The sequence below is a fragment of the Carassius gibelio genome, chromosome B22 (genome assembly GCF_023724105.1).
Source record: "Carassius gibelio isolate Cgi1373 ecotype wild population from Czech Republic chromosome B22, carGib1.2-hapl.c, whole genome shotgun sequence".
Lineage (NCBI taxonomy): Eukaryota > Metazoa > Chordata > Actinopteri > Cypriniformes > Cyprinidae > Carassius > Carassius gibelio.
This window is the reverse complement of record NC_068417.1, coordinates 41,584,834-41,592,333: the sequence shown is the minus strand read 5'-3', so window position 1 is coordinate 41,592,333 and position 7,500 is coordinate 41,584,834. Positions and strand designations below refer to the sequence as shown.

The window sequence follows — 7,500 nt, the reverse complement described above, 5'->3', positions numbered from 1 at the left end:
AGACGAGATCAGGCATAGCCAGGTTGGTATGGCCGTAAGCGAAGACTGCTGCAAAGAGAGGGCAATTTAAAGACCAGCCAATCTAATCGCCAGTACATTATATAAGTAGGAAAGAAAACCCAAAAGCTAAAAGCACCTGGTATTCCTAGGCAGTCTCTCATCAAAGTACTAACCAGACCTAAACCTGCTAAGATTCAGAGATCGGGCATTGACTCTTTTTTTTTTTTTAATGAAAGATTATTATATAATTCGTGAAATTTTCCAAAAAGATTAAAGCACCTGGTATTCCCAGGCTGTCTCCCATCCTTGTACTAACCAGGCCCAAACCTGCAAATATTCAGAGATCGGGCATTGACTTTTTTTTTGGCAAAATTATTATATACTAAGTGAAAAATGTCCAAAAAGCTTACAGCACCTGGTATTCAATCAATCAATCAATCACCTTTATTTATATAGTGCTTTAAACAAAATACATTGCGTCAAAGCACTGAACAACATTCATTAGGAAAACTGTGTCTCAATAATGCAAAATTATAATTAAAGGCAGTATATTCCCAGGCAGTCTCCCATCCATGTACTAAACAGGCCCAAACCTGCTAATATTCAGAGATCAGGCACTGACTCTATTTTTTGGCAAAATTATTATATACTAAGTGAAAAATGTCCAAAAAGCTTACAGCACCTGGAATTCCCAGGCGGTCTCCCATCCAAGTACTAACCAGGCCCAAACCTGCTTAGCTTCCGAGATCAGACGAGATCGGACATAGCCAGGTTGGTATGGGCGTAAGCGAAGTCTGCTGCAAAGAGAGGGCTATTTAAAGACCAGCCAATCTTATCGCCAGTACATTATAGAAGTAGGAAAGAAAACCCAAAAGCTTAAAGCACCTGGTATTCCTAGGCAGTCTCTCATAAAAGTACTAACCAGACCTAAACCTGCTAAGATTCAGAGATCGGGCATTGACTCTATTTTTTTGGCAAAATTATTAAAAACTAAGAGAAAAATGTCCAAAAAGCTTACAGCACCTGGTATTCCCAGGTGGGCTCCCATCCAAGTACTAACCAGGCCCAAACCTGCTTAGCTTCAGAGATCAGACGAGATCAGGCATAGCCAGGTTGGTATGGCCGTAAGCGAAGACTGCTGCAAAGAGAGGGCTATTTAAAGACCAGCCAATCTTATCGCCAGTACATTATATAAGTAGGAAAGAAAACCCAAAAGCTAAAAGCACCTGGTATTCCTAGGCAGTCTCTCATCAAAGTACTAACCAGACCTAAACCTGCTAAGATTCAGAGATCGGGCATTGAATCTTTTTTTTTTTTTTAATGAAAGATTATTATATAATTCGTGAAATTTTCCAAAAAGATTAAAGCACCTGGTATTCCCAGGCAGTCTCCCATCCATGTACTAACCAGGCCCAAACCTGCTAATATTCAGAGATCGGGCATTGACTCTATTTTTTGGCAAAATTATTATATACTAAGTGAAAAATGTCCAAAAAGCTTAGAGCACCTGGTATACCCAGGCGGGCTCCCATCCAAGTACTAACCAGGCCCAAACCTGCTTAGCTTCCGAGATCAGACGAGATCGGGCATAGCCAGGTTGGTATGGCCGTAAGCGAAGTCTGCTGCAAAGAGAGGGCTATTTAAAGAACAGCCAATCTTATCGCCAGTACATTATATAAGTAGGAAAGAAAACCCAAAAGCTTAAAGCACCTGGTATTCCTAGGCAGTCTCTCATAAAAGTACTAACCAGACCTAAACCTGCTAAGATTCAGAGATCGGGCATTGACTCTATTTTTTGGCAAAATTATTAAAAACTAAGTGAAAAATGTCCAAAAAGCTTACAGCACCTGGTATTCCCAGGCGGTCTCCCATCCAAGTACTAACCAGGCCCAAACCTGCTTAGCTTCCGAGATCAGACGAGATAGGGCATAGCCAGGTTGGTATGGCCGTAAGCGAAGTCTGCTGCAAAGAGAGGGCTATTTAAAGAACAGCCAATCTTATCGCCAGTACATTATATAAGTAGGAAAGAAAACCCAAAAGCTAAAAGCACCTGGTATTCCTAGGCAGTCTCTCATCAAAGTACTAACCAGACCTAAACCTGCTAAGATTCAGAGATCGGGCATTGAATCTTTTTTTTTTTTTTTTTAATGAAAGATTATTATATAATTCGTGAAATTTTCCAAAAAGATTAAAGCACCTGGTATTCCCAGGCAGTCTCCCATCCATGTACTAACCAGGCCCAAACCTGCAAATATTCAGAGATCGGGCATTGACTCTATTTTTTGGCAAAATTATTATATACTAAGTGAAAAATGTCCAAAAAGCTTACAGCACCTGGTATTCCCAGGCGGTCTCCCATCCAAGTACTAACCAGGCCCAAACCTGCTTAGCTTCCGAGATCAGACGAGATCGGGCATAGCCAGGTTGGTATGGCCGTAAGCGAAGTCTGCTGCAAAGAGAGGGCTATTTAAAGAACAACCAATCTTATCGCCAGTACATTATATAAGTAGGAAAGAAAACCCAAAAGCTTAAAGCACCTGGTATTCCTAGGCAGTCTCTAATAAAAAAACTAACCAGACCTAAACCTGCTAAGATTCAGAGATCGGGCATTGACTCTATTTTTTGGCAAAATTATTATAAACTAAGTGAAAATGTCCAAAAAGTTTACAGCACCTGGTATTCCCAGGCGGTCTCCCATCCAAGTACTAACCAGGCCCAAACGTGCTTAGCTTCCGAGATCGGACGAGATCGGGCATAGCCAGGTTGGTATGGCCGTAAGCGAAGTCTGTTGCAAAGAGAGGGCTATTTAAAGACCAGCCAATCTTATCGCCAGTACATTATATAAGTAGGAAAGGAAGCCCAAAAGCTTAAAGCACCTGGTATTCCTAGGCAGTCTCTCATCAAAGTACTAACCAGACCTAAACCTGCTAAGATTCAGAGATCGGGCATTGACTCTTTTTTTTTTTTTAATGAAAGATTATTATATAATTCGTGAAATTTTCCAAAAAGATTAAAGCACCTGGTATTCCCAGGCTGTCTCCCATCCATGTACTAACCAGGCCCAAACCTGCAAATATTCAGAGATCGGGCATTGACTTTTTTTTTGGCAAAATTATTATATACTAAGTGAAAAATGTCCAAAAAGCTTACAGCACCTGGTATTCAATCAATCAATCAATCACCTTTATTTATATAGTGCTTTAAACAAAATACATTGCGTCAAAGCACTGAACAACATTCATTAGGAAAACAGTGTCTCAATAATGCAAAATTATAATTAAAGGCAGTATATTCCCAGGCAGTCTCCCATCCATGTACTAAACAGGCCCAAACCTGCTAATATTCAGAGATCAGGCACTGACTCTATTTTTTGGCAAAATTATTATATACTAAGTGAAAAATGTCCAAAAAGCTTACAGCACCTGGAATTCCCAGGCGGTCTCCCATCCAAGTACTAACCAGGCCCAAACCTGCTTAGCTTCCGAGATCAGACGAGATCGGACATAGCCAGGTTGGTATGGCCGTAAGCGAAGTCTGCTGCAAAGAGAGGGCTATTTAAAGACCAGCCAATCTTATCGCCAGTACATTATATAAGTAGGAAAGAAAACCCAAAAGCTTAAAGCACCTGGTATTCCTAGGCAGTCTCTCATAAAAGTACTAACCAGACCTAAACCTGCTAAGATTCAGAGATCGGGCATTGACTCTATTTTTTGGCAAAATTATTATATACTAAGTGAAAAATGTCCAAAAAGCTTACAGCACCTGGTATACCCAGGCGGGCTCCCATCCAAGTACTAACCAGGCCCAAACCTGCTTAGCTTCCGAGATCAGACGAGATCGGGCATAGCCAGGTTGGTATGGCCGTAAGCGAAGTCTGCTGCAAAGAGAGGGCTATTTAAAGAACAGCCAATCTTATCGCCAGTACATTATATAAGTAGGAAAGAAAACCCAAAAGCTTAAAGCACCTGGTATTCCTAGGCAGTCTCTCATAAAAGTACTAACCAGACCTAAACCTGCTAAGATTCAGAGATCGGGCATTGACTCTATTTTTTGGCAAAATTATTAAAAACTAAGTGAAAAATGTCCAAAAAGCTTACAGCACCTGGTATTCCCAGGCGGTCTCCCATCCAAGTACTAACCAGGCCCAAACCTGCTTAGCTTCCGAGATCAGACGAGATAGGGCATAGCCAGGTTGGTATGGCCTTAAGCGAAGTCTGCTGCAAAGAGAGGGCTATTTAAAGAACAGCCAATCTTATCGCCAGTACATTATATAAGTAGGAAAGAAAACCCAAAAGCTAAAAGCACCTGGTATTCCTAGGCAGTCTCTCATCAAAGTACTAACCAGACCTAAACCTGCTAAGATTCAGAGATCGGGCATTGAATCTTTTTTTTTTTTTTTAATGAAAGATTATTATATAATTCGTGAAATTTTCCAAAAAGATTAAAGCACCTGGTATTCCCAGGCAGTCTCCCATCCATGTACTAACCAGGCCCAAACCTGCAAATATTCAGAGATCGGGCATTGACTCTATTTTTTGGCAAAATTATTATATACTAAGTGAAAAATGTCCAAAAAGCTTACAGCACCTGGTATTCCCAGGCGGTCTCCCATCCAAGTACTAACCAGGCCCAAACCTGCTTAGCTTCCGAGATCAGACGAGATCGGGCATAGCCAGGTTGGTATGGCCGTAAGCGAAGTCTGCTGCAAAGAGAGGGCTATTTAAAGAACAACCAATCTTATCGCCAGTACATTATATAAGTAGGAAAGAAAACCCAAAAGCTTAAAGCACCTGGTATTCCTAGGCAGTCTCTAATAAAAAAACTAACCAGACCTAAACCTGCTAAGATTCAGAGATCGGGCATTGACTCTATTTTTTGGCAAAATTATTATAAACTAAGTGAAAATGTCCAAAAAGTTTACAGCACCTGGTATTCCCAGGCGGTCTCCCATCCAAGTACTAACCAGGCCCAAACGTGCTTAGCTTCCGAGATCGGACGAGATCGGGCATAGCCAGGTTGGTATGGCCGTAAGCGAAGTCTGTTGCAAAGAGAGGGCTATTTAAAGACCAGCCAATCTTATCGCCAGTACATTATATAAGTAGGAAAGGAAGCCCAAAAGCTTAAAGCACCTGGTATTCCTAGGCAGTCTCTCATCAAAGTACTAACCAGACCTAAACCTGCTAAGATTCAGAGATCGGGCATTGACTCTTTTTTTTTTTTTAATGAAAGATTATTATATAATTCGTGAAATTTTCCAAAAAGATTAAAGCACCTGGTATTCCCAGGCTGTCTCCCATCCATGTACTAACCAGGCCCAAACCTGCAAATATTCAGAGATCGGGCATTGACTTTTTTTTTGGCAAAATTATTATATACTAAGTGAAAAATGTCCAAAAAGCTTACAGCACCTGGTATTCAATCAATCAATCAATCACCTTTATTTATATAGTGCTTTAAACAAAATACATTGCGTCAAAGCACTGAACAACATTCATTAGGAAAACAGTGTCTCAATAATGCAAAATTATAATTAAAGGCAGTATATTCCCAGGCAGTCTCCCATCCATGTACTAAACAGGCCCAAACCTGCTAATATTCAGAGATCAGGCACTGACTCTATTTTTTGGCAAAATTATTATATACTAAGTGAAAAATGTCCAAAAAGCTTACAGCACCTGGAATTCCCAGGCGGTCTCCCATCCAAGTACTAACCAGGCCCAAACCTGCTTAGCTTCCGAGATCAGACGAGATCGGACATAGCCAGGTTGGTATGGCCGTAAGCGAAGTCTGCTGCAAAGAGAGGGCTATTTAAAGACCAGCCAATCTTATCGCCAGTACATTATATAAGTAGGAAAGAAAACCCAAAAGCTTAAAGCACCTGGTATTCCTAGGCAGTCTCTCATAAAAGTACTAACCAGACCTAAACCTGCTAAGATTCAGAGATCGGGCATTGACTCTATTTTTTGGCAAAATTATTAAAAACTAAGAGAAAAATGTCCAAAAAGCTTACAGCACCTGGTATTCCCAGGCGGTCTCCCATCCAAGTACTAACCAGGCCCAAACCTGCTTAGCTTCAGAGATCAGACGAGATCAGGCATAGCCAGGTTGGTATGGCCGTAAGCGAAGACTGCTGCAAAGAGAGGGCTATTTAAAGACCAGCCAATCTAATCGCCAGTACATTATATAAGTAGGAAAGAAAACCCAAAAGCTAAAAGCACCTGGTATTCCTAGGCAGTCTCTCATCAAAGTACTAACCAGACCTAAACCTGCTAAGATTCAGAGATCGGGCATTGAATCTTTTTTTTTTTTTTTTAATGAAAGATTATTATATAATTCGTGAAATTTTCCAAAAAGATTAAAGCACCTGGTATTCCCAGGCAGTCTCCCATCCATGTACTAACCAGGCCCAAACCTGCTAATATTCAGAGATCGGGCATTGACTCTATTTTTTGGCAAAATTATTATATACTAAGTGAAAAATGTCCAAAAAGCTTACAGCACCTGGTATACCCAGGCGGGCTCCCATCCAAGTACTAACCAGGCCCAAACCTGCTTAGCTTCCGAGATCAGACGAGATCGGGCATAGCCAGGTTGGTATGGCCGTAAGCGAAGTCTGCTGCAAAGAGAGGGCTATTTAAAGAACAGCCAATCTTATCGCCAGTACATTATATAAGTAGGAAAGAAAACCCAAAAGCTTAAAGCACCTGGTATTCCTAGGCAGTCTCTCATTAAAGTACTAACCAGACCTAAACCTGCTAAGATTCAGAGATCGGGCATTGACTTTTTTTTTTTTTTTTTTTTTTAAATGAAAGATTATTATATAATTCGTGAAATTTTCCAAAAAGATTAAAGCACCTGGTATTCCCAGGCAGTCTCCCATCCATGTACTAACCAGGCCCAAACCTGCAAATATTCAGAGATCGGGCATTGACTCTATTTTTTGGCAAAATTATTATATACTAAGTGAAAAATGTCCAAAAAGCTTACAGCACCTGGTATTCCCAGGCGGTCTCCCATCCAAGTACTAACCAGGCCCAAACCTGCTTAGCTTCCGAGATCAGACGAGATCGGGCATAGCCAGGTTGGTATGGCCGTAAGCGAAGTCTGCTGTAAAGAGAGGGCTATTTAAAGAACAGCCAATCTTATCGCCAGTACATTATATAAGTAGTAAAGAAAACCCAAAAGCTTAAAGCACCTGGTATTCCTAGGCAGTCTCTAATAAAAAAACTAACCAGACCTAAACCTGCTAAGATTCAGAGATCGGGCATTGACTCTATTTTTTGGCAAAATTATTATAAACTAAGTGAAAAATGTCCAAAAAGTTTACAGCACCTGGTATTCCCAGGCGGTCTCCCATCCAAGTACTAACCAGGCCGAAACCTGCTTAGCTTCCGAGAACGGACGAGATCGGCATAGCCAGGTTGGAATGGCCGTAAGCGAAGTCAGTTGCAAAGAGAGGGCTATTTAAAGACCAGCCAATCTTATCGCCAGTACATTATA

General features: G+C 40.9%; 1 protein-coding gene, 16 non-coding genes and 1 pseudogene across 18 annotated transcripts in view; 1 reads left to right on the top strand and 17 right to left on the bottom strand.

The window, feature by feature from the left end:
* Positions 1-40, bottom strand: part of LOC127997730 (5S ribosomal RNA) — a 119-nt gene extending 79 nt beyond the window's left edge. The window contains exon 1 of the ribosomal RNA XR_008170591.1: positions 1-40. This exon is cut by the window's left edge and continues 79 nt beyond it. This is a non-coding gene — a ribosomal RNA (5S ribosomal RNA).
* The window catches only part of LOC127987501 (protein NYNRIN-like), a 363,443-nt gene that overhangs the window by 267,009 nt on the left and 88,934 nt on the right, over positions 1-7,500 (top strand). The window lies entirely within an intron of this gene.
* Positions 671-789, bottom strand: LOC128003535 (5S ribosomal RNA). The gene has a single exon (XR_008176258.1). It is a non-coding gene; the product is annotated as a 5S ribosomal RNA (ribosomal RNA).
* LOC128001366 (5S ribosomal RNA) lies at positions 1,012-1,130 on the bottom strand. Its single transcript, XR_008174136.1, has one exon. It is a non-coding gene; the product is annotated as a 5S ribosomal RNA (ribosomal RNA).
* LOC128005557 (5S ribosomal RNA) lies at positions 1,496-1,614 on the bottom strand. The gene has a single exon (XR_008178200.1). It is a non-coding gene; the product is annotated as a 5S ribosomal RNA (ribosomal RNA).
* Positions 1,836-1,954, bottom strand: LOC128001631 (5S ribosomal RNA). The gene has a single exon (XR_008174398.1). It is a non-coding gene; the product is annotated as a 5S ribosomal RNA (ribosomal RNA).
* LOC127995173 (5S ribosomal RNA) lies at positions 2,323-2,441 on the bottom strand. Its single transcript, XR_008168131.1, has one exon. It is a non-coding gene; the product is annotated as a 5S ribosomal RNA (ribosomal RNA).
* Positions 2,662-2,780, bottom strand: LOC128001213 (5S ribosomal RNA). The gene has a single exon (XR_008173984.1). It is a non-coding gene; the product is annotated as a 5S ribosomal RNA (ribosomal RNA).
* Positions 3,411-3,529, bottom strand: LOC127997654 (5S ribosomal RNA). The gene has a single exon (XR_008170517.1). It is a non-coding gene; the product is annotated as a 5S ribosomal RNA (ribosomal RNA).
* LOC128002719 (5S ribosomal RNA) lies at positions 3,751-3,869 on the bottom strand. The gene has a single exon (XR_008175461.1). It is a non-coding gene; the product is annotated as a 5S ribosomal RNA (ribosomal RNA).
* Positions 4,091-4,209, bottom strand: LOC128005233 (5S ribosomal RNA). Its single transcript, XR_008177891.1, has one exon. It is a non-coding gene; the product is annotated as a 5S ribosomal RNA (ribosomal RNA).
* On the bottom strand, positions 4,576-4,694 carry LOC127995161 (5S ribosomal RNA). Its single transcript, XR_008168120.1, has one exon. It is a non-coding gene; the product is annotated as a 5S ribosomal RNA (ribosomal RNA).
* On the bottom strand, positions 4,915-5,033 carry LOC128001212 (5S ribosomal RNA). The gene has a single exon (XR_008173983.1). It is a non-coding gene; the product is annotated as a 5S ribosomal RNA (ribosomal RNA).
* Positions 5,664-5,782, bottom strand: LOC127997653 (5S ribosomal RNA). Its single transcript, XR_008170516.1, has one exon. It is a non-coding gene; the product is annotated as a 5S ribosomal RNA (ribosomal RNA).
* On the bottom strand, positions 6,004-6,122 carry LOC127997729 (5S ribosomal RNA). Its single transcript, XR_008170590.1, has one exon. It is a non-coding gene; the product is annotated as a 5S ribosomal RNA (ribosomal RNA).
* LOC128002718 (5S ribosomal RNA) lies at positions 6,490-6,608 on the bottom strand. The gene has a single exon (XR_008175460.1). It is a non-coding gene; the product is annotated as a 5S ribosomal RNA (ribosomal RNA).
* Positions 6,981-7,099, bottom strand: LOC127995149 (5S ribosomal RNA). Its single transcript, XR_008168109.1, has one exon. It is a non-coding gene; the product is annotated as a 5S ribosomal RNA (ribosomal RNA).
* On the bottom strand, positions 7,321-7,438 carry LOC128007038 (uncharacterized; annotated as a pseudogene).